General features: G+C 38.1%; 1 protein-coding gene across 9 annotated transcripts in view; it reads left to right on the forward strand.

Annotated features, from left to right (window-relative positions):
* The window catches only part of ZNF385D (zinc finger protein 385D), a 439,008-nt gene that overhangs the window by 36,207 nt on the left and 378,225 nt on the right, over nucleotides 1-24,576 (forward strand). Inside the window, exon 1 of one of the 9 annotated variants that reach the window (XM_087771565.1) lies at nucleotides 989-1,045. The exons of the other annotated variants lie outside the window; for them this stretch is intronic. The gene's annotated coding sequence lies outside the window, so the exon portion shown is untranslated. Of the gene's footprint in view, nucleotides 1-988; nucleotides 1,046-24,576 lie in introns of those variants that run through there. 9 annotated transcript variants of the gene reach the window in all.

Below are 24,576 nucleotides of genomic sequence, written 5' to 3' on the forward strand. Positions count from 1 at the left end.
TTAGGAGATATATCCTTAGACAGATTTTGTAGTATGAGAAAATCTGATAAAACCTTAATTAGGTGTGGAGTCTGCTGTAACTCCTGTAAACACACAAATAAAGCCGTATTTCTGTTCCGTAGTGTAGCTGTGATGATAACATATGGCCTCCAAGCTTTTAAGATTTTTTTATGGAAACATTTATGCATCATTAATACTTATCCCTTCTGGTAGGGAATGAAACAGCTTTTAGGAGAGTTCCCTTACCTATTGCCTTTTCTCTCTGTCTCAGCACGTAGGCATGTTGTTGGTCGAGGTGGGATGAAAAGCGAGCCAGAGCTATTTAGAACACCCGTTTCAAGTACCAGGCATCCACCCTATTATGCATGATTCCAAATATAAATGTCACTTGCAATCAAAGGGTTTTATGATATTCTGATACACAGTAAACGTATGAGTTTACAAATCACCTAGACTTTTCCCAGTGCAGCGATCTTGATGTATCAATATGATTCCTTAGTATTAAATAGGTCTGCATTTTGGAATCGTGATGCATCAAAAGACGTGTATCTGTACCTAGAGAAAATGATATATCATAGGTGCATGTAAGCAAAGTGCTCGTATTTGAACGTGTGTAATTTTATGTCTTACACTTGCAAGTAGCATGCTTTAGAAGAAATATTTTTCCTTGGAAACTCTTTGCTTGTACAGATAATTAAGGGAAAAAAAACATTACTATTTTCTGTATCTTTTTTTTAAATCTAAACGAGGGCTTCTTTACTCTTTGATTTCATGGCTGCAGAAACTGTGGAAGGATTTACATTTGTTCTCAGACATTCTTTTGTATTTGAGAGCCTCATTTGCTAGGCTTATCTTCATCCTGGGGAAGGAGTGTGTGTGTGGGGCGTAGGTGGGGATCCCAGGTGAAGCTGTTCAGGGCAGTTATTGCCTATGCAGGTGCACTTGGGCTCCTGACAGTCACACCAATAGAGTAGACAGTAGTTGAGATCAGTCTGCAACCTTTCACTCAGTGGGGACTCCAATTAGGTCTCTCTCTTTTATCCAGGTATGAATTTTCTTGTTAAATTATATTAAAAATAAAGCAAACATTTGTTTTGATAATATGGTATGAAGGTGAGCAATCTGGATCTAAGGTATGTGGCAAAATTTCATTGTGCAGCATATTGTTTGGTAGAGTAGAAATTCTGTTGCAGCAGCTTTATTTAAATTTGCTTTTAAATTGTGAACTTTTCATTAAATAAACAAAATGAGAATAAAGCCAGGTATTAATGCTGTTACCTATTTTGATATTTAATCCTATTTTATGTTCCCTGTTCATTTTCAGGCTTTGAGTTGAAGGTTTTTCTGTTGACAGTACCTAAGTGCATCCTAGATACTGATAGGAGTAAACCTGGAGCTTTTGGAAGAAAGTAGTTGGGGTTTCTAGCACCTAGGAAGTTTTGGGAACAGTTTGGGAGTGTTAGAATAAGCCTATTAGCTGGATGTTTCTGCAGAAGTGATTTGTGGTTAAAGCTAACAGTGCTGACATTTACATTGTTATCTTCAGGTGTTAGACTTTATAAGATACTGAAAAGACTGAAGCGATTTATACCATGGTTCAGGCTGTCCCAATGCTCTGAAGACTGTGTTGCCCGGTGTTGTGCTGGTTTTGCTTCTAAGCATTTGGGGTTAGAAACCTAGCTCTATTTTTCTAGGAAATAAATGAATGAATAAAAAGGCAGCAGAGCAGTGGGGACTGGGTAGTGAAGCAAAATCCAGGTCTCAAGGACACGAGGATGATTATGGGAATGACACCTGCTTGTCTTTCTCTGAATGAAGTGAACTTGAGAGGGCAGGTTGTGCAAGGAGTTAATGATGTTTTAATCAACTTAGGGTTTTTTTTCCTTCATGTCACCTGCACCTCTTCCTTACATATTTAAGAAAATGGTTTGGGGTTGTGTGGCCTATCAGAAATGTACCCTGGGGCTTGTAGGGCTGTATCCTGTAAGCTCCAGCAGGTATCCAGACTGGCTGTTTGAACTGCTGTAAGTTTAACAACTTTTGTTTATTAGAGGAGAAAAATGAGGCAGTAGGAGGCTGCATCTCCTCCCTACAGATGTGTTGCTCTCTCCATTGGCAAGAAGGGAGTGGGGGGGAAAAATTGTACCTTACTTAAAAAAACACGGTGTTCATGATTACCAGGCAGAAGCTCTACAAAGTTTGGGTTGCTACCAGGAGGCATGCTAATTGTCTTCTGTTTTCCTATTGAAATGTTCTTACAGCAGCTTAAAGTAACATAAACCAAGGCTCCTGAAAGACTTTTAAATGTGTAGTAGTAGTTGTTTGACTCCAAAAAACCAGGGGGAGAGTACAGCAAAAGCTTGCCTTTTATAGCACAGTTGGATACCAAGGCTTTACTCTTATAAGCCTGCTCTGGTCTTTCAGTTTGTTCATAGAGTTAAGGTACTTGCACAGCTGTGAAATAATTTTGAGATGTATTTATGTAAAATCTTCTCTAAGGAGTAACCTCCTGAGGTGGAAAACTTGTTTTCTTGAGAGCCCTAATGGGATACCAGTCATCCAGTGTTCCTTGAGCAGCCTTCATCTCAACACAGTGCAGGCTATATAATGCACTGTAGTCTGTTCAACAGCAAAAAAAGACAGTTTTGAATGGGAATCACATTTGGGCTACTTTACACAGCAGGGGCAGCTGTTTTAATGATGCTGAAGTTCACAGTTTTTAACAGGGCATCTGGGAAGCACTGCATCAAAGCCAGGCCAAGTACATTAAGTGTTTGGGGAAGTATCAGTGAGTGTGTAACCTGCTGTGGACCTTCTCAGAGAGTGCAACATGTTCTCTGCTCTGTGGCACTAAGTGGAGATGTCCTTGTGTTTTATGAGTGCAGATACTGAAATTCTATTTGACTGTTGTGTAATAGCACAAGATACTGGAGAAACCTTGCATTTGCTGCTTCCCATGAGCTTTTTTAATGCCTCCAGTCAATCTGATTTGCAATATCTCACCAACTGTTCTAGTTTGCTTCAGAATTGTTATGTGCAGCACTCCCACAGCATTTTGCTTTAGGAGTGAAACTAATTCAGGCAAATTTTGGAAGGCAAAATGCAAAAGCTGCTAAAGCCTGGTTATGTACTATAGCAGTATTTCTGGTATGTATGTGAAAATAACTATATTGGAAGAGTTCCAGATTTGTATCCCTATGTAACAGTGTATTTTCTATGAAAAATACATTAATTACGTGTATGCATTCTTGTTCTTCACTAGAGGATGGTGAGCTATTTATTCTGTGCTAGTAGTAAAGACTTCTGTATTTTGGTACTGAAAATTGTGGATTCTTTTGCTCGAGTCACTGCTCAGGCTGTGCATAGCTAGCTATAGATTTTGATATCACATATGTAACATGTTTAAAAACTGATAGACAGCATTTGGATGACACTGTGTCCCTCTGTCTCTCTCCGCAGGCTTCCAAACTTCTGTTTCTCTTTCAAAAGAAAAACGTAATAACTTGGTGCCTAGAGGAACACCCAAAGACTATGTAGAATTTTGCTGTTCTGATAATTCAACAGTGATCTTTACTTAAATTTGTCATCTTCCTTATGTATAAAATTGTGTATGAAACATAATTCCCGACCCTGTATATTAAATCCTTTGCAAGTCAACAGATTTGTGTTCAATTAGTGATGTTATTGTCACAGTTGAATAAAAAGATGGTGATTTTTGTCGTGGTATTAGGTGAACACTTCCTAGTGAATCTTCCTTTTTTTTTTTTGTTTGTTTGTTTTATTATTCCAGGTGAAAAGGATTGTACCACCCTATTTAATAAAGTCTAGTCAAGATGTATTTTATAAAGATTCTCATGGTAATGCTTTGAGCCATTCAGAAACAAATGCAGTTATGACAGTGTGGGAAAATTGATGAGCGATCGCATTTTAATGGGTGTGGGTTTTCCTACCATAAAGAGGAAAGCAAGCATAGACAGAAATTGGAAAAGAAAATGGTGTAATGGCATAGATTTTAATATTGATGGTAACTGAAGGACAAGTTTGAGGACTAACATTTGTTTTCTTGGATAGCTCAGCTCATTAAGTGGGACCTAAGTGGATTCCTTTGGATCTCTTTGGCAGGAGAGATACAGCAGTTGGGCAATGGCTAATGTGTTTTATCCAATAGCTGATGCAGGGAATGATAAAGCTGGTTAAAATATATTTGCTGGCTGTAGGCAGAGAAGAATTAATGAAGATTTTTTTTAAATTCTCATCTGAGTGAGAATTTATACCTTGGAATTTATAGCATGGTTAAAATTAACTATATTTTTCTTTGAAGAAACATATGACAAGCAAGAAACCGTTAGAGTGTTCTTACTTGGAAGCGTTTAAGAAACAAAAAAAGAAATTGTTTGTTTATAGTTTTCGGAAGATTGATAGAATAAAAACACTGCAGAAATACAAAGGTTTAAGGTAGATACTGATTTATCAAGTTTAAATACCTCCCCCCCCCCCCCCCCCCAATAAAAAACAAACCCCCAAAAAACCAAACCAAAGCCAACAACCCTATTAGGTATACACAATCTAGACCTGCATTGGGATCACTCTGGGTAGAATGTATTTTAAGTTTGTTATTGATGAATCTAACTTGTAAAACAGCTTGAAGTAAATCCCAGTGACTGTGATGACTCTTTAATTATGAGGGCACAGCTAATCAGCTGAAAGCTGTCCTCTTGCTGAGTTCTGCCAAGAAATTGTCTTGACACCAGCAGATGCTTTTTTTTTTTCCTTTCCTTTTTATTTTTTTAAAATATCTATTTTAAGCCACTGAAAACCTTATGAACCATCTTCTGTCATCTGTGGAACAAACTCGGTGTTGGTACGATGGTGTGAGTGACTTGTTTATGGCAATACCAGCAAAGGAGTCAGCAGCTGTTGCAATGGAATTTTGTAGTAGTAAGTCAACTTACAGAAGAGGGAATTAGCTAGCTGGAGGGGTGGTGAGGGAACAGTCTTTACTAAGCACAAATAAATCAGTCCTGCTTTGTTAAATACATCATATATTTTCAAAGATTTATTGTATAATTACCTTGATTAGATGAGGGAAAAAAGTGTCTGGAACTAATCAAAGAGCTACAATTCATTGGTTTTAATAATCATTATTTTTCCCCTTGTGAAATGCAGGTGCTTGGTTTGAGTGTGAGGATGCTTATCTTCTACGAGCTTTGATTAATATCTAATTCTTTGCATCATGGAAGGAGCTAATCAGATAGTCAATTTGCTAATCAGCTTCTCAATTTGATTAGTAATATACTAATCACTTAAGAAAATCAAATGTGACATACATTTAAGGTTTTTGACTTAAAGTTGCAACCATCTTTGAGGGTGGGGAGGTAGGAGGATCTGCTTACTACTACCAGTTTGATGCAGTGTTGAGTCTGAGGCAGCTGCAGCCTCTCCAAGAGTACCAGAGAGGAGAAAAAGCTCAGAAGCAGATGCTGCAGGACTTGCTGTTACAGGCTGCACTTGAACTTGTGTCCCTGGTGCCTGCTGCTTTTTCTAGTCAAGAGCTCCTTTGCCTAGTCAAGAGTGAAAGTGAGAAAGCAATGTCCCAACTGCTCGGTTGATCACTTCTGTTCTCACTCTTGGGATTTCAGGGGGATTTCCCTTTTGTAGTATGTTTTGGGTTTTTTTTTTTTTTTTGTAACATATCCTAACTGTGGAAAAATCTTATTTTTAGTATTTAGTTTTGCTTCATGACAAGTGTCACTGAGAAGATGGCAATCTGTGAAATATTGTCACCAGTGCCATAGGGCTTTTTCTTTGCAGTGCTGACAGGCACTGCTACTTGGAGCAATGGGACTGCTTCTCTTGTCTTCCCAGGAGAAGCCTTTGCTGGCCATCTTGTTTACTTTCTCTGTTGATTGTGAAATGCTCTGTCTTAATGAAGTTGTCAAAACTTGCTTCCTTTTTTGTTTTTTTCTCTTCATGTTTGTCTTTTTCCTGATGACAAGTAGACAGTACTTTGCCACTGCTTTTGTTGTACGTAGGTTGTTTCAATTATGTTTGCTCATTTGCTGATGCTCAAGGTGTGTTACTGAGCCTGGACTCTATTAAAATGGATGGCAAGAGGAGGAGATGTACTCGAGCCTTTGTAAACATATTAAAAGTTAGAGTTAGCTGCTTATATGCAGCCTTATTCATTAGTAATGCTTTCTGCATGTTACAAATCTGTAGGGATATCTCTGCTAGGCCACAATGGCTGTGTTTAAATCCAGATAGGGAAATGAACTAGGGAGTAAGCTATGCTATCTACATGCTTCCCATTTATAATGTATACATTAATGAAACCAAAGTCAGATGAGCCATCTACTGGGGATGTGAGACCAAATTGTGCCTTTGTCAAAGAACTTGGTAAAATAGAGAATTGAGTGGACTTTATTATGTTAATTGCTTTTTGTTTCAACTTCAAAAATATAAAATAGTATTTTAATTATTATTTAATCAATATTTAATTTTCACTTAAAAAATTTGTGTCTTCAGCTCTTAGAAGGTTCCATCTCTTCACTTGTCCATTGCCTGGCAATATTTGCAGTGGCAGATGGCTGAACATTGGTCCAAATAAGAAGAGGGCATTTGTAGTTGGAGGCTGAAGGCATAATCAGGGTAGCAACAATATAATCTAGCTCTGCAAATGTGTTTCCTTTGTTTATCTTTATATAATGAGTAGGGGAATTAATGTATCCCTGCCTGCTTCATGTAGATTTAATATCATCAGCAGCAAAAAGTGTGCTTTTATTCTGTATTTGATGAAAAACCAACACGTGCTGACCACGTACTTATAAAAATAGTAAGAAGCCTGGGATGTCAATGCTAAATATTGTGATTATTGTTTTCTGTATGCCTTCTTCTAAAAGCCAGTATGAGTTTGGCCTGTGGATGATGGAAAAACATAATTTTGAAATGTAGGAACTTCAATTCTGTAGCAGTGGCCTCAGCCTGAAGTACTTCAAGTTAAATATTATACTGTTTGCAGGCCTCCTCTCGGGAATGGGCATGCAGAATAGAAGGATGCATTGTAATATTTGATCATTGAACAGCCCTCATTTTTTTCCCATCTTTTGATATTCTGTATCTAGATAGAAGGGTGAGTCTAAATTTTACCTTGAACTGAGGTTCAAGAAGTCTAGGAGTATTTGTATTTCATTGTCTATTTTAGAGTTGGATGGCCCTCCTAAGTTGAATACGACAGAGGTAGAAAGGCATGACAAAACTCTTTAAGAAATTTCAATGAGGAACCTGATCTTGTTCTGCTCTAGCTGGGGAAGACTTTGCTAAGATGGTGTTCAGATTCATGAACTTTGATTATTTTTTGCCTCAATGTCCATAAAGGATTACATTCTTGTGTTAGAGCAAAGTTTGGCTGCTTTGGTTTTATGACAGAATTAGCCGAAGGGCTTTTGGGATCAGTCTGTCAAGACAAACCTAGGGAAAGAGGGGAGGCTAAGCCCGGGCTGCATGAAGGGCTGGCTGAGCGGTGTTTTGCTTGTGGAAGAAGTATATTACCAAGCACTGAAAGCAAACCCTCCTTTGCTATGAATCCAAAGAGGATATTCCTCTGGGAGTATTTGTTTGACTTAATGAATATTTAGTTTGCAGTGTGTTTTGAATGCATTGTTACAATACTTCCATCTTAAATACCGCCATTAACAAAGACAGAAAAAAGAGGGTGACATCGTGACGGGGGAGTGTTTATTTTTATATATGCTCAATTAGCCTTAGAAATAACTAATTTATGGCCAGATTGTGGCACTAATACTCACAGATGGAGCAGGATATTGTGGAAAGATTCTGCCCAAATGGCCAAGGCTGCAGGTGCTTTCTCCTGGCAAGGAAAGGCGGGGAGAGGATATTCCCAGTGTGATTTGGTAGTGCCTGCAGTGTGGCAAGTCCCATACCTTTTAACTGCAGTGTCACTAACCATGAAAAACAAACAATTCTGTGGTTCAGGCCTCATGTTTCTTCAGCCTATTCTGCCTGTCAGTAGGAGTGTAGGGTGCTGATGCTTCTGGTATCTTTCCAAAGAGCATAACAGCTGGGATTCAGACTTGTGCGGTCTCTTGTTACTCTTTCATTGGTATTTCTGCAAAAAAAACCCCAAACCAAACTAACAAAAACAAAAAAAACCCTGAATTAAAAAACCCACAACCCTTAACATCAGATCTGGGCATGTGTCACATGGCTCTTTGGCAAGCACTCAATACTGGAGTATTCTGCTTTCTGGAATTTTCCTCACAGTAAATATGCACAGTTGCCTGCTGGTGCTCAAATGGTATGTGATAATGAATTTTCCCATAGAAATGGGAATGTCATAACAGCCTTCTTAATAAGGAGATAGCTTTTAATAATACTAATATGCTCCTGGTTATCTAGAATAAGAAAGATATTTCCTATGGTGTCATGCTCAAAGGAATGTGAGACTTTCACTAGGTTGTAAATAAATCTGCCTGTTCCTTCTAGAAAACCAGAGACTGCGATAATAGCATTCAAAATGATGCTGACATCAGCCCCGTGGTTCTTGCCACCACTGAAAGAGCAAATAGTTGCCATTTAATTCTAATGCAGTGAGATAGCCTGGAGCTAAATAATACATTTTTGTTAGTAATTATTTAGCACAATCCCAAACTGCAAAATAAATTTACATATGACTTGTCCCTTGTTGAGTATCTTATTTAGCGGGTATATGGGAACACAGGAAGGAAAATGACTCCAAGAGGATGGTCTGTTTGCATTATTTCAACTGTTAACATTATCAGAAGCCTTTAAATAAAAATGAAATATAAATAAGTTACTGGTTTTAAACATTAAGGACTCCTGCATGCAATATTTAACAATATTCCGCCAAAGATATTACCTTTTGATGTGAAAAGGAATGTATGAATACAAAAACACTTTCTTCGGTCCTTAGGTATGGAAATCTTGTTTGTGGTTGTTTTTATTAATGTTCAAATAATTAACATATACAGTGAAGGCTGTGTGAAATTCCTCCTCTTCTCATTCAGTAAGTTGAAAAAAACCTATTAATTACTTACAAATCTTTGTGGATCAATTTTTACATAGCTTTAAAACACAGCGCTAGTTGTGTTGAACTGAAGGTAAAATACAGTGGAGGTTCATTTGTAGGTGGTGATGTGAGCCCTGCTCTTTGTGCTTAGCTGTGATCTTTGAACCTATGTGCTTCTGAATAAGCTGGATGCGACTGGGAGGGCTCCTAGGGGCTGTGAGAAACCTGGCCCTATTGGGACACCTTCCCTCCTCACCTGTGCCCACCTGTGCTGGGCTATTGAGAGCACTCCAGCCACCTTACTGTCCAATGGAAACATGCTGGAGAGCTGTATGCAGTGTGGCTCCAGCAAATCCTGAAAACAACTGTACTGTTGAGTAAAGGATAATGTTTGTCTTTAACAGACTCCCTCAATGGAAAATGCTGTTCCTAATTTACACCATATTGCTCTTTTTAAATTTTATTTTTACATCTCTGTTGTTTGGTTCCTCCAAGCCAGTACGGTGGTTGCACCAGAATTGCAGCACTTCTGCCGTTGTCCCAGTATCACAGTCCAGCATTGTCAAATATCAATGCCACGGTATGTATTAAACAGGATAGTACAAGGTCACTTTTTTTGGGCATGCTTCTTGGACACGGGGCATTTTACTGGCTGACAAGCATCTCTCCTATCAGGGAAGGCTGGGAGAGCTGGGACTGTTCAGCCTGCAGAAGAGAAGGCTCAAGGGGGATCTTATCAATGTGTATGAATACCTAAAGGGTGTAAAGAAGACTGAGCCAGACTCTTCTCAGTGGTACCCAGTGACAGGACAAGAGACAGTGGGCACAAAGTGAAACACAGGAGGTTCCCTTTGAACATCAGGAGACACTTCTTTACTGTGAGGGTGACCAAGCACTGGCACGGGTTGCCCAGGGAGGTTGTGGAGTCTCCATCCTTGGAGGTATTCAAAAGCCATCTGGACACTGTCCTGGGCAACCGGCTGTAGGTGGCCCTGCTTCAGCACGGAGTTTGGATGAGATGACCTCCAGAGGTCCGTTCCAACCTCAACCATTCTGTGAAATCCTCAATCTGGTGTGTTATGGCTTTTGCTTTATAGTAATTTTTCATTTGTGTTTGACTTTCAGGCAAAAAAAGACAAAAAAAAAAAAAAAAAAGGCAGCATTAAAACAAACCTAGCAGGCCTTGTTTAAACAGATGGATTGAAAAAGAAGGGAAACACAGTCCTTTGGGTTAGCTGGAGCTGTAGATCTTAGTCCTCTGAGGGCAGGGAAGAAGTTAAATCCGGGGCTCCCAAATCAGCTCATGGCCTAGTTTGTGTAGGCATACCCAGCGGTCGCTGGGTGATACTGGAGAAGCTGCACAGGGACTGCAGTGTGGGAATATGCACTGCCCGACTGGGACTGAGAGTTGCTGAAGCTGCTGCCGTCGCTTGCAACCCTTCCTTGGCAGGTAGACTGACTAGATGAACAGGGGGACTAATTATGTTTTTGTAGCGAGAAGGAACAGAACAAAAAAAAGGCTGAGATGGTTCATCAGTGAAGAAAGATACATGTGGAAAAATCTGCCAAACGCCCCTTTTTTTCTGAAACTTCAGGTTGTGGTGATTACTGGTGTTCACAGACTGGGATAGAAGAAGCAGGATGCTGTGTGCTCAGCTAGGTCCTCTCAGACTAACAGGTAGGTAGCAGGGGCTCTTACTGATGTAAAGTGCATCTTGACAGAGCTGCTTGAAAGTCTGGGAGTTTATTACCCATCCCAGTCTAAAGCTGCAAGAGTTTGTGCCCGAAGCAGCTGCCAGCAATAATTTCTCTCCAAATCAAGTCCCTTCTAAACAGGAATCAGAGTGATAGTGGCTTTTCTGAGATGAAGTAACACAATCTTTATGGTAGTGTTATGTAGGCTACGCCGTGTGCGCTCAGTGTAGGCCGTAGGTCCCACCATCTCCTTCCTCACCTGCAGCCTGGCTGTCTGTTGTGGCCAAGTAGATAGCTCTTGAATTTGAAGCAAGGCCTATGTGAATGTTTTGTACGCTGCTTAGGTCTCGTGTAAATGAGCTTTTTTTTTTTTTTTTTAAAGAGACCTTTTTTTGTTCTTGGGTGCCTTAATATGCAGCATTAGTTGCTCAATTTTCCTTTGGAAGAGGTGATGAGGATGCTTTTATCTTTCTGAGGCAATCTAATGTAAAACAGATGAGAAGAACAATGACAGCAATTATAAATGCTTCCTTTGACAACCATTATTTTTATTGGTGATGTTGAAAATTTACACATCGAATAATGTTTCTGTGATTTTGCGTTAAGACTTTTAAAGTTGAGTTTCATTCATAGGAAATTTTATATTGGGGAAAAGAGCTTTTAATGTGCATTTGCTAATTTTTAACAAACTGAACTGCAGCGTTAAAATATTCTGTTTACTGTCACAAGTGAGTGGAAATCAGGTCGTAAAGGTTGCCAAGCTGAATGTTTTGTTTTTAAATATTAATTTGGAGTGGCTCATTCTGAGGCAAGTGCATATGAGGGAGATGGTAGATTCAACCACAATTTGAATCTAGCCCTGACCTGTGATTCACAGTAATTAGATTATTAACATTTGCTATTAAGATATGTACAACTGTATTCAGCTGCATTCATCCTTAAGATGGCCCATTAGCAAGCAGGCAGACCTCAGAAAGCTCCTGGGGGTTTCTGAAAAGAGATGGCATTTTATAGTAATGCAGAGGAAAGGGGAAGCACAGCACGGTTCAGGCACCTGTATTGTTGTGGCAATTGAAGCTTTCTTTTAATTGGTTAGCCTGGGATTGACTTGCTTTTCAAGGGAGTCATATTTGGGGAATAAGGGAGCTAGATCATCCTCAGATTGTGACCCTCAGCATAGAGTGAAGACCTGGAGCTGTTCTCCACTTCACAGGGACAAGGCATCCATGTAGGGGAACACTGGGAGAGCCTGAGGTCTGTCTCACCACCATTTGATTTTTTTTTTTTCCCCCCCACTAGAATCCCTAGACAATCTAATCTTCCCACAGAATAAAGATGAGAAACAGTTCACTCTGGTTTGGTCCTCTGTAGTGAGCCTGCATGTCATTGCTGACTTGCTGATGGTGTGAAATCACAGGATGGAAATATTTTGGCCTTGTCAGTCTGATCTTTAGCAAAAGCCAGGAAGGTCTGAAAATGGTTGTTCTTTATCATGACTAAATTGTACATTGGTAAAGGTTTCCGTGCATAGAATACCTGGAATTTATTGCTTTAGATATTTTGACTTCTTGAGTGGTAACCATTTAACACCCTGAATCTGTGTTTTTTCTGAGATAGGCTTTAATTCATGGACTAATAAACTTTTATTTTTTTAAATGGCATGTTACTGGGTTACTATCTGCGGCGTGCTTCTCAAGTACATTATTTAGGGAGAAGCATGTTATTTCTAATCAATTACGTGCCTTTCTGCATGCTAATATTGACTTCATAATTAGAGCAAGTAAAGTGCATTAGATTTCAACATGTAGTAAATAGTGCTATAGCACTAATGTTGACTTACACCAAAGGTGTTAAACCCCTCTAAGCAAGTGGAACAGGGAGCTAAATTACTGAGATCTTGAGTGACATGTAGTAACCTGAGAAATCAAATTCTGAAAATAGACCTGAGTGGTGAATATAATTATGGATTTTATCCATGATACTCTGCTAGAAGCCAAGGAGCCATCAAAAAAATTGTCTTCTGTATAGTGGCCTCCTTTCAAGCTTTTCCTTTGAGTAGCTTTGGTGAGCTTTTTGTGCCTAGGCTGAAGTGGAGACTAACTGTATGGAAGCCCTCAGCAGCCAACCCCTGCCTCTAGAGGTACAGAAAGATGGCGTCATTTCTCACAGGCTGTACCATGAGTAATGGCTATGTTGTACAAAGTGGTGACCAGTTGCCTCTCACTGGAGGGTATAATCTCTGAAATGTCTCTGCATGGTATACTGCATGGAGTTAGGATCATCAAACTGTATGCAGGTGGATTGATTTTTCAGTTGCTTGATGACTAGGAAAAATCTGAAGCACTGGAATTGAGATAAATGGCAAAAAGGAGATGTTTTTACAACTATTATAAATAACCTTGTTTTTTATACATACTGCCAAATAATAGAAGCATGTAGAAATAGAAATGTGAGTGTTGTAATGCATCTTGTAAGCTTGTGCTATTCTGCATTTCTGTGCTGTTGTCATTTGAAGGCTGGTGCTAAAAGATGAGGGGAATAATTCTATTAGGCTAATTTCTTCTTGAACTTTTTTCCCCGTCCCAAATCTACATGAAGCTTTTGCTATTGGTGTTTTGAGATAGTGCAACTGGAACCAGGTCAAGACAGCATTCTTAACATGCATGTAAAATATCTCAACCTACCCTAAGAAGATGAATCCTTCAAACTTCGAGGTCCAAAGCTTGGTTGTAGGTGATGTCAGACTAATTACGGATATCTATATGGATTTGTATCACTGACAAATGCAGTGAATATATTTGCAACATATTTCCAAGTAATTGCATTGGAAAATTCTGGCACTTCCAGATGTTTGTCTGCTCTCTTTTCTTGCCTATGAAAATACGATCATGGTTACGTGGCAGATTTACTGTTGTTTATTTAGTTCAAACTGGAAAAAATAAATGCATAGGGCTGCCACAGGGCTTTCTCCCTGTGGAATAGTGTTTTCTGGCAATGCAGCTTGCTCGTGCCAAGGGATTCAGAGGTGTCCAGGGCAGCCCACAAGATGATCTTGCCAATGCAGCATAACTCCTGTCTTAGCTGGGCTCCCTCAGCCTGTGTCAGATTGGGTGGTTCCCTCTTCCAATTGAGATAAGAGCTTGGAAATACAGCGACAAACCAGTCCAGTTATGTCCATGTGGGGGGACTGAATGGGTCTTCTCTCCTGCTGGTCACTGCAGTGTCCCCTCTGGAGACCCATATTGACCTGGGGAGAGGCTGAGGGAGCTGGATGCTGCTGGAGGTTTGCTTTGAACTGCTGCCCACTTTCATGGCCATTCAGCTACCAGGTACCCTCACATGTCTGCCTTCAGCCTTTTGCCTACTGTGCTCCGCTGTGGTATGTTGTTGCAGGAGGTAAACTTAAGAAGTCTGATGAAAACTGGAGACTGCAGATGAGAAGTGACAGACAACATCTTCCAGAGTACCCTCTAGTTCTTGCTTGGGAATGGGAGAGTGTTGCTCAAATAATGTGTTTCCTCTTGTCTGTCCAAGGGCACCCTAAAAAGGGAAGGTTGTGAGTGTTCTTGAACTATGGCTTGAAGCAGGATTATTGCGGTAAAGATTTAGTCTCTTTCAATATTTCAGCTGTTTCCTGCTCCACCACCATCTCTGGGCAGCTGAGATTTCAGTCATTTTTAAATACATTTCATCAAGATGCCTTTGGGATGCTTCCTGAGATTTCCTGGTAATTTCATTAAATAACTCTGCTGCTAGGTATCCCCAAATTTCATTTTGATTGACTTTATTAAATGGGCTTTGACTTTCTTGATATTTGAGTAGAAAAAGCTTCTCCTGGCATTTGTAAATGTTCAGGTTTGGTTTTTTTTAAGTTTGTAATTAAGTTCTATGACAAGACTTGCAGTTGTTTCTCTGCTATTTGAGTATGTGCGCCTAGAACTGCTACTGGTGTTTTCCTTTTTAGCTCCATTATGTTTGTTTCTGTACTTAAAATTCTCTGAAAGTCTTCTCCGATATCTTCTAGCTGTTTCTCAGACAATAATGTACCTGTTTAAAGAGATTCTTTAGTTTCTTTAATAAAATCAAATTATTTTTAAAGTACATGTATGGATTTGCATAATCTCTCTGCGGAACGTGTCTAATCTTTAGTGTTGTTCATGAACAGTACCTAATACAATTTTGCCTTCAATTCTGATTTGGGGCTTTTAGACAAATAATTTAAGTATCAGGTTTACAATTATTATTATAAAAGTTAAGAAAATCTAAATTTTATGTGCCGGGCCTGAAATTTTTGAACTCCATGTTCTCAGCAAATCCCAAATTTAGTGAGCAGCCATGGTGAAAATGACAAGTCGTTACTAATTAAATTAAGAAAAAGGTAGCATGCTTCAAGCAAGCTGATTATGTGGGCTGTTTTAATGGCTATCTGATGGTAGGTATGTGTTTTATTTCCCTAGCAAGATGTTGGATGTAATAATGGAGCCCAAAGTGCCTTTGAGTTTTAATGCCCCAAAATTAACTTATGTAGGAAAAATGAAATGAATGTAGGTAAATATAAATTGATCAAAAAATCTACTAAGAAAAAAAGGCAAAAATGATGAGGTGATGATTGAAATGTTGTAAATAGTGGCAGAGTATATTGTAGAAGGAAACTGAAGAGAGGTAGATAAGAGTGTTAGAGAAAAACAGTGACGACTTTTTCCCCCCAGTGCTAGATGGAATATACTTACGCATCATAGCAGGATGGGAAATGCATATGGGGAAAAAAGCATTGGCTACAGTTAGATCTGATTCTGGGAAAATTAAGAGAAACTAAGGACCATGCTGTAGTTAGAGCTAGTGTGAAGAAAAGAATTGTAGGCTACATCTATTGTAATAAAATGAGGGGAAAAAATCATTTTTTGGTTCCTTTTGTAATGTATTTGGGGAAATACCCATTAATTCATGTTGAATGTTCTATAACAGAATCTAGGGGAAACCAATTACAAGTTTGCTGAAACTTCAATTTGTAGTGAGAAATACAGCTAATAAACATTTATGTGAAGCAATAGGTATGTCTTTTTTTTTAATAGCTAATCTTTGAGGAAAAATACCATCCTCTCAATAAATAGGGATAAATGGGGTAATTTTAAACTGCCTTCTGACCCTTGGCTCATTATGGAGAGTATAGCTCCCACCATATTACAGAAGACTAAGATTTAAGTTTACATCCCAGCAAAATGTGCTTAACCATTTAGACACTCTTGTGTTTGCTTGTCTTGAAAATTGTCTGCCTATTTTTTATTATTATTCCTATCTTATTGGAAAATTCCAACCCTTCCTGTGTTTTGTAAAACCAAAGTCTTGCAAATGTCCATACAGGACTTTTGAAGTTTTCCAAAGGGGAAATAGCTTTTATTTACTTGTGGCTTTACATTTGGTTTCTCAGCTGTTCTGATCCATATTCCTGTACAATAGTAGTTCCCAGGGACAGACTCTCTTCAGAGCCTTGGCCCATGTACGTAAGCATTGTTACCTTCTGAGAACAATTCCAGAATTTTCTTATCTTTTGATACATATATCTTACATGTAAAATACATATATAAATATGCATCCTAACAACTTCTGGAGTTATATATGTACTTCTTAAATATTTATTATATATATAAATTTAAGAAGTCTGTACCTAGACAACAAGGTAGACTTTTAATTACTTTTGACAACATATCAAATAGCAGAGAAATGTTTTCAAAATGAATCGGACAGTTACTATTCAGGCCTTTTCATCTTGAGATGTGCATTTTGTTTAGGCAGCAAGCAAAATGATACATGTATTTATGTTTTTTCCCTATTCTCTTAGGTATTACAATATGACCTGCTTTCCCCAGGACTGCCCCTATTCAATAAATTTTTTATTATCTTTTTCAGTGCTACATTCAGGAAAAATACTAGATATTAAATCAGATAAAAGGTGAGACAGTATTTTTCTCTTTGTATTTATTTATTAAGTATAAATATTTTAATCCATGAATAAAAGCTAGAATTGAGAATGATGCCAGAGATTTGGAGAAGGATAGCAATGATGAGAACAGCAGTCTATGGACTAGAAATAAAATTTGTTTTAGGAAATAAGTTTGTCCATAACATAGAGCTGAGCCTATATTGATTATAGGAACTTAGCACCCGGGTTCCTACATGGCATGGTACCATCTTGGAGTCCCTTGTTGGTCTACCCATTGTTTTGAAGTGCTGTCATCGTCTTAAAACCTTGGTCTGCTGTCATCCTTACCCCGTTTTTCTGTTCTTCGCCCTTCTGCTGAAAACATTCCTCTGTATAGTATTAATTTAACCGTTGAGAATTCAGATACAGTAACCTACAGTGCAATCTTTTTAGTATTTCAGTAATATATTATTTATATATTGCTGACGCAAGTAGGCCATGGAAGTACCTTATTGACAGCTGCGCAGCAGCATCCCTTCAGTCTTTTTACATTCATGCTGCGAGGATATTGCGTGTTTAGGTAGTGTTATTGGGATGTGAACTGGAGAGATTTTATGTTGCAATGTGTTGTCCTGATATATTTAAACTGCAGGTATTTTTTGAATCTCTTCCTGCCTATGTCTGCCCCCCCCAAATTTCTTCATTATCTGTCAAATCATTAACCATTACTTTTCAAGAAAGCATCTTTGAGGTATCGTTGTATTATCTTTGTACAAAACATCTCCTATAACCTGTTCATTAGTGATATTTACTGCATTATTCCATGAAGTTCTGCATGTCTTGATTGCAAATATCATCATAAAATTAATTGAGATTATTTACATGAATGAGAGAAGGGAATATTTGACCTGTGTTACTCCATAAGAAAGTGACAAACAGTCAGCTGTCAAATTTTAGTATTTTCCTCCAGAATCATGACGGTATATTCTTGTAGTGTTCTCTAGAGCTGCGAAGTCCTTTTGGAGTTGAATGCCCACTATTGTTTTTTTAAAAAAGCCAATGCAATGTCAGGAATATTAGGAAGAAGTAGAAAACAGAACAGAACGTCATTATGACACTGATTGATTTCATGGTGTGCCTGCGTGTTCAATTCTGGTCTCCATCTCTCAAAAAACATGTAATAGAAATGGGGTAGATTCTAAAAAGGGCAGCAAGTATGATCAAGGGTGTGCAATGACTTCTGTGCAAGGAGGGACTCAATTGGCTAGGACACTTTATCCCAAAAAAAGGGAGCTTATTTTAGGACTCCATAAAATTGTAAGTGGCATGGAGAAAATGAACAGGGAAGAAATGTTCGCTGTCTCGTATAAGAAAAGAACAAGGGGAAATAAATGAAACTAGCAAGAGCTGGCTTAAAGCAAACAAAAAGAACTACAATTCAGTGCATAAACTCCTTGCTGCAGGAAGCTGTAGATAATAAAAGTTGACATGGGATTAAGGCATGATTGGAGAGTTTCAAAGAAAAGAAATCCATGGAACACTCTTCTTAAAAACAGCCCCCCCCCCAACCCCCCCCAAAAAAACAAACCACCCTAAACTCCTAAACCTCCAAAGAAACCCCTAGCACTTTGGTCTTGGAAATCCACAAACTGTTGGAGACTGAGAGCATGTTCTAGGCATATGGGCTAGATACTTGCTCTGTTTTGAAGATCTTCCATACCTCAAATTGGCTTTTGTTGTTATTGACATGCTAGATGGACCGGTATTATCTCTTATACTCTTGTGGTCTACCAGCAGATTAGCAGATAGAAGAAATTTTTTTCCATATGTTTTATTTTAAAGTAATACTTTGCTTGTGAAGTGTTTGTGTGTATACATATCTAAGGATACCAAAAGATGTCCATTGCAACGAAGTGTTATTCAATGCAGTTCAGTTTATAGTAGTATGCCAGGATAGGAAGCTGTTTTCCCAAATTCTGCACTTGTAGCAGTGATAAAATTCTTGCTACTCATATGAAAATATGCAGAAATCTGTTCGGGCTTTATGGCGTTTGTTTTAAGGCTTTATGGTTTAATTTTGCATATACATATTTTGGAGTAAAAACTATACGTTTGATGGTACATCATAGCAAATACATTTCAAAAAGTACATGTTTTTTGAGAACATGAGTGGTTCCACCTATTCCATTTGTATAACCCTTGCTTTTAAGTAACATTTGGTGGAAGAGTTTAATAGTGTGTCCCTTTTTTTTTTCTTTTTCTGATATGCTCTGCCCATGCACTTACATTGTTACTGGGAAAAAGAAAGCCTTGTCTTTCAGTTTCCCGCAGCAAAGTCATACAGGCATATAGGAAGGAAACAGTAAAGATCTCATGGATGTTTTCTTAAGGGAGATGCTTAGAAAACCATTTTGTCAGTGCTGCAAATGTGCAGGTATGAGCAACACAATTCATGGCATTGTTGAAACAAGCCTCTTTGCAGAGCTCCAGTACAAGGACTATTTATCAGGTAGGCAACCCAGCAGATTGTGCAAAAGACACGATCTCCCTGTCACCTTCTAGTGATAATAAAGGGACGTGAAGGCATTGTGTACTTTGCCTGTGAAAACCATTAGCATCCTGCATGATTTATTGAAATAGTTTGTCTAAATCATCATTGCAAATTTTAAAAAAGAACAGTATTTTGTTATATTTTAAGACGAAAATTTGTCGGTGGGTCCTGCTTTTGCATTTTAGTTATTTATAGATTCCCACTGAGTGTCTTGAGCTATGCACATAGAAATCATCTTTGCTATAAAAAGGACCGATTCCTTCCCAAGAGGCTTTTGCATGGTACAAAGCAAAAAAAAAAAAAAAAAAGTTTTCGCTTATAGTGCACATCTGTGATATTGTATAACTTAAATTTCTCCTGCTGCTTGACATTTACTTACCCTGAGTGTATCTCGGAGAATGGTTTGTTATTGTGGTGGCTTTTTTTTTTAATAAACATGAGTGTGTTAAATGCAAATAACTACATTAATGTGACATTATTGCTGAAATTTACACACATAAAGTCAGGAAATTCAGAATAATGATTCCTGCAACTATCATAACTTGTCCCCTTTCTTATGTGAGGTGGACCCTTTGTAAGCACTTGTGTCTTGTTAAACACTGAGTGTGATTTCTCTGGTTGGACCACTACATGTCTCATATACAGCTTTGGATTTTGGTAAGGTTGGTGAGAAACCAATACCCTTCAGTCTGAAATCTCTCTCTTTCCTCAAAGATTATTTTAACCTGAATGGGGAAAGTGTCAGGGACTGAAATTGTGCAGGAGTCCCGGCCAAGCGAGGGCCAGTTATCAGACCTTCAGTGTAAACCAAGCAGAATGAAGCAATTTTAGTTTTCCCCCACAGGACATGTTTTGACTTGACATCGTTCACCTTTGTATAATTGTAAAATATCTCTGCTATAGGTATTCTGCAGCTTGACAGTGTTAGGCTGTTGCAGCATATTCCAGTAATGTTTTCAGCTGGCAGAGTGACATTATTTTCTTAGATGAGATCAATTAGCACAACACCCAAATGCTCTAGAGTTAATTTAGTTGAATCTAAATGAACAGTTATGCCAGATTATCTATGTTGGCAGGACGATATGAATCTTTTCCTGAGAAAACCTGTATCAGAAATCTTTTCAGCCAACATTACTACAAAATCTTGGAAATAACAGTTTGAGTCTATACTTAGCTTGCTTAAGAGAAAACTGCAGGTTTGGGAAGGTAGGTATTGGCATATCCAAAACTTTTTCTCAGAACAATGTGAACTCTTTGGAAATAGGTTATAATCAGCACAATGTGAGTGACTGCAGGAACAGCAGCTTCTTTATATTTAAGTATAATATGCATTTTTGCTTACTCGGCTAAAGTAAAGCCAAAAATGCATTAAATGCAAGAAACATGGTGTATTTGCACTCTCGGAGGCTTTGTTTGCTTTATTTCATAAATAAACGTCCTTCTAATTGGCAAAGAACACAATGTGGCTCTGTAACAAGAATGTCGTTTTAAGGGTAGGCACTACAAGACAAATAATCCTTTAGTGCTATTATTAGCAAGTCTTTTAGCCAGTAGCAGAGGGTAGGATTGTCAGGCAGTCAGCAAGTGTCTGCAGGTGAATTGTTACAGTGGATACCCACAAGACTGGCATCAATTGTATAGTTTAGCCCTACACCCTACAGTATTTAGTCTGGTCTTCCCATTCAAGGTGGCATCTTCACAGGCTTTGCTGCAGGTCAGCTGGCAAAGAAAAGTTTTGGTTTCCTATTTGAAACTAGGCATTCTTCATTGTTCTCTTTTTTGCCTTTTTTTGTGTTTTAATATCTATAGATACTGTAGGTTGATCTGTATGCACTTGAAGTCAAGGTTTGCTCAATTAATCAAATGTTTTGCTAATTGGCCTGGTATTCAGTCTGGCTGAGAGCTAGCCAAAACCGATATAAAGCTTCTTGTTTCACAGTGTGTATTTGGAGTTATCTGTGTACATAGATTTGTAAAAAATAATCTAGTGCATGGTGAATAATGCTCTATAACGCATTTCACGTATGTCGAAAACAAACAAAAGGAGTTTTATCAAGCATCATCCAAGTAAATTTATTCTTGAGCTAAGACATTTTATCCTAAGAGTGATTTTTCTCTTAATAATTTACATAAATGACTAATTGAAAAGTTCTTTCACCTTAATGACTTTGGTGGCAGAAAGCTCCAGTGTCATCAGCATTCTGCACCTAAACCTGCTGTCTGCTGAGGAGCTGCCAGGTACATTAACTCTTGTCAACTTAACAGAGATTTGCTCTAAGAGAAGCTGCCTTCATAAGAAGGTTCAGCCTGAGCCTTGACACTTAATCTAAATACTGAAGCTACAGGGATTTTCCTGGAGGTAATTTTGAGTGATTATTAGTTGATTAAAGTAGTTCTCTGTGTCAGTTTCAATCATGAATTGGCCTTATATGTGTTGGAGTCAGAGTTTATCATGCTGATGGATATTGGTGTGCAACTGAGTGTTTTTCACATAAATTGGAAAGAACAGTTTGGTAATCCCCTTTTACAAGCTGTAACAAAATCCCTCAGAGTAGCTCTGCAAACATGTCCATCTAATGCAGTAGCACTAAGCAGCTAAAAGTTAAATACCCTTTTCACCTTCTGTTTTTATAAGGTAGACTGTCATGTGTGTCAAATCTGTTGTGTGTGATGCAAGCTCATTTAAATATAAATAGGCATGCTCTGATAATGAAATTTTAAATGTGTCAAAAATGTAATATGACTGAGTTGGATATTCATCCTTTTGACTATAAACGGAAGAGATGATTGTAGCAAATACTACGTTATTTTGAATTTGCTGTACTGAAATCGGAAGTATGTTTCATTTTTAAACCTATAATCACAGTAATAATGAGCTCTTGTGCCATGCTCCAAGTACATTTCGCTTGGATTTGTAGCAAAAGACAGGCCTGACTATCGCTTTCTGCCAGCTTTGCCTCTTCTTGCTGTAAGCTCTTCCACTAGATTGTCTGTGTGGTTTGCCCTGAAAGGTCAGGCTTCAACCCAAATTTGAGGGTCCTTTCTGAAAAGATAATCTATTTCACTGGGATCAAAATAGATATTTTACTGTTTTAATACAAAATTAGAAAGAGGATTTACTAGTTTGATACGAGTGCAGGAAGGTGCATTTAATTTGGAAATAAAGAAAAATCAATTTTCTGTTCTCACTGTATTTTCATAAAATTAGTAACATTATGATGAAGTAATTAAAAGAAGAATCTCATTTGTAAACCATGTATGAAACTTGTTTTTAAATTTCAGGACTTCCAGGTGTTTCTCTTCAGGTTTCATTTGTGAGCAGTTGCCATTAATTTAGAATCTGGAAAAGTGACCATGTAGTAATCGCATTTCCATCTGCGTTAACTCTATCAACATGCTTAACTGCCAGTTCTTGTTTAGTTAGATTTATTGAGCGTTTCATTTAGTTTGGTGTGGTTTAGCTAACACATAATTTGGATAATTCACGAGTTTGCCTCCTTTCAATCTTGGAAAGCTGGTAATTGGAACGGCATGTCAGAAAAGATTTCTTTAGTATATAACTGCATGGATCTACAACTCACAAAAACATTAAGTGAGGAGGCTGCTGGGGCTGTGTCACGTCACTAGGAGGAGATCTGGTGTAGGGGGAGGTCTTGTCCATGGATCCCTGCATGAGGGAAGAGAGCCAGTAGGGCTTCCTGAGGCCAGCCATCTGGCATGTTGACTTGGGCTCGAGTGCATATCCTGTCTCATGGTGTAGAGAGGGAGATTTCTGGAAAGCCATTGCTGCCTGCTGCCTGCTCCTGGAATTTCCCATCTTCTGGCTCTTTCAGGGTTGGGGTGTATGTTTTGCGTTTTCACAGTTGCATGCAAGTTCTGATATGCAGCGTATAGAATCAGGAAAGGTAGTCATCCATCCTATGCACACTGGCCTTCTTCAGGGAAGCCTTGATTTTTTAAATTTTTTTTAATAGATCAACATTAATACAGAATTTCTATGCCCCCATTTTTCTGGTTTCTTGGTTTTAACTTTCTTCAAATTCCTTGTGGCATGGTTTCTCCAGGTTTCTGTAAATTTCGGGTAGCTGCATTGATCACTTCAGAGATACATGATTAAGATTCTGCCTATCATATAAGGATGGAAAATAAAATCATTTAGTTCTTCCACTGTTCTTGTTGAGTGATGCAGAATTCTTTGTTTTTACATCATGTTAAAGGTTGCCTTAATTTTGTCTTTTACTTTCTATTTTTTCTGTCTCTCTTTTCTGTACATTTTGTCATTTCTACTGTGTGTAGCTTTTACGATTTTTTTACCCTGAAGTTTCTGTGGGAGTGAGTAGCAGGAAGGTGATTCAGGTTTTAATGCTATTGTCAGCTGAATATTGGATATTCAGTAGATTTTGCTTTTCCATTTTCATATTTTCATTTTATATGTTTACACATGAATGATCTTTGCCAATTTTGATAGAGGGAAAGGCTGAAGCTCCTCTGCTGAAAGTTTCAGAAGTAACACTCCTGTTTTTTGATTTAAAGCTCTTTATGTATTTCGGAGCTATTATCAATAAGCAATAGATAGGAAGTTGATGGGGGGAGGGGGAAGCCTTTTACCAGGCATTTATAATTTTTGATAGATTTTGGTACATTACTTAGTAAAAACTGACAAACCAGATTCATGGTGTTCATGAAGGTTCTCTATATTTCTGTGCTGAATTGTCCTCCAGCTCATATTGTAGACCTGAATCTTCTACTGACTAAAACTTTTAATAGCTATATCTTGTTCAGTGAATATTGGGGAAAATTGAGATTTCTGGATGCATTGATTTATAGATACCCACACAGTCAATTTCCAAAGATGAATTTCCTTTCAAGGACAGTTAAATATTCTGACCTTTCTGAAATTAAGATATTGCAATACTAGCTACCTTAGAAAATTTGCTTCTTTTGTATGTAATGGACAATACATAGTTTAGACAAAGGAAGAAAATGTGGGGCACAGAGACTCATTTACTGGTTAAAATGCATAGTGGTTAAAACTTAAATTTTCATGTATATACACTCACACTTTTGTTTTCTTCTTCTTCCTCTCTTATCCCCTGCACAATCCCTGCACTTTGAGTTTGAATACAGTGCTGTGGAGAAATACCGTTGTGTGGTTTTGGTTTAATTTAATTTTTTTCTTTTTTTTTTTTTTTTTTTTTAAATGAATGGTATTTATATATGAAGAAAGCAGATATTCCTTTGCAAGTATCGGCCTTCTTTATTGGCAAATGGTGATGGATACATATACATAGACAAATTTTAGGGGAGACTGATCCAAGGAGGTGTCTTTGAAGCAGCTGTACTTTACGTCTGTGCCGGTTCTGC

This window comes from Nipponia nippon, unplaced genomic scaffold (genome assembly GCF_047370975.1).
Source record: "Nipponia nippon isolate SJK-2023a ecotype South Korea unplaced genomic scaffold, ASM4737097v1 scaffold_1, whole genome shotgun sequence".
NCBI classification, from domain to species: domain Eukaryota; kingdom Metazoa; phylum Chordata; class Aves; order Pelecaniformes; family Threskiornithidae; genus Nipponia; species Nipponia nippon.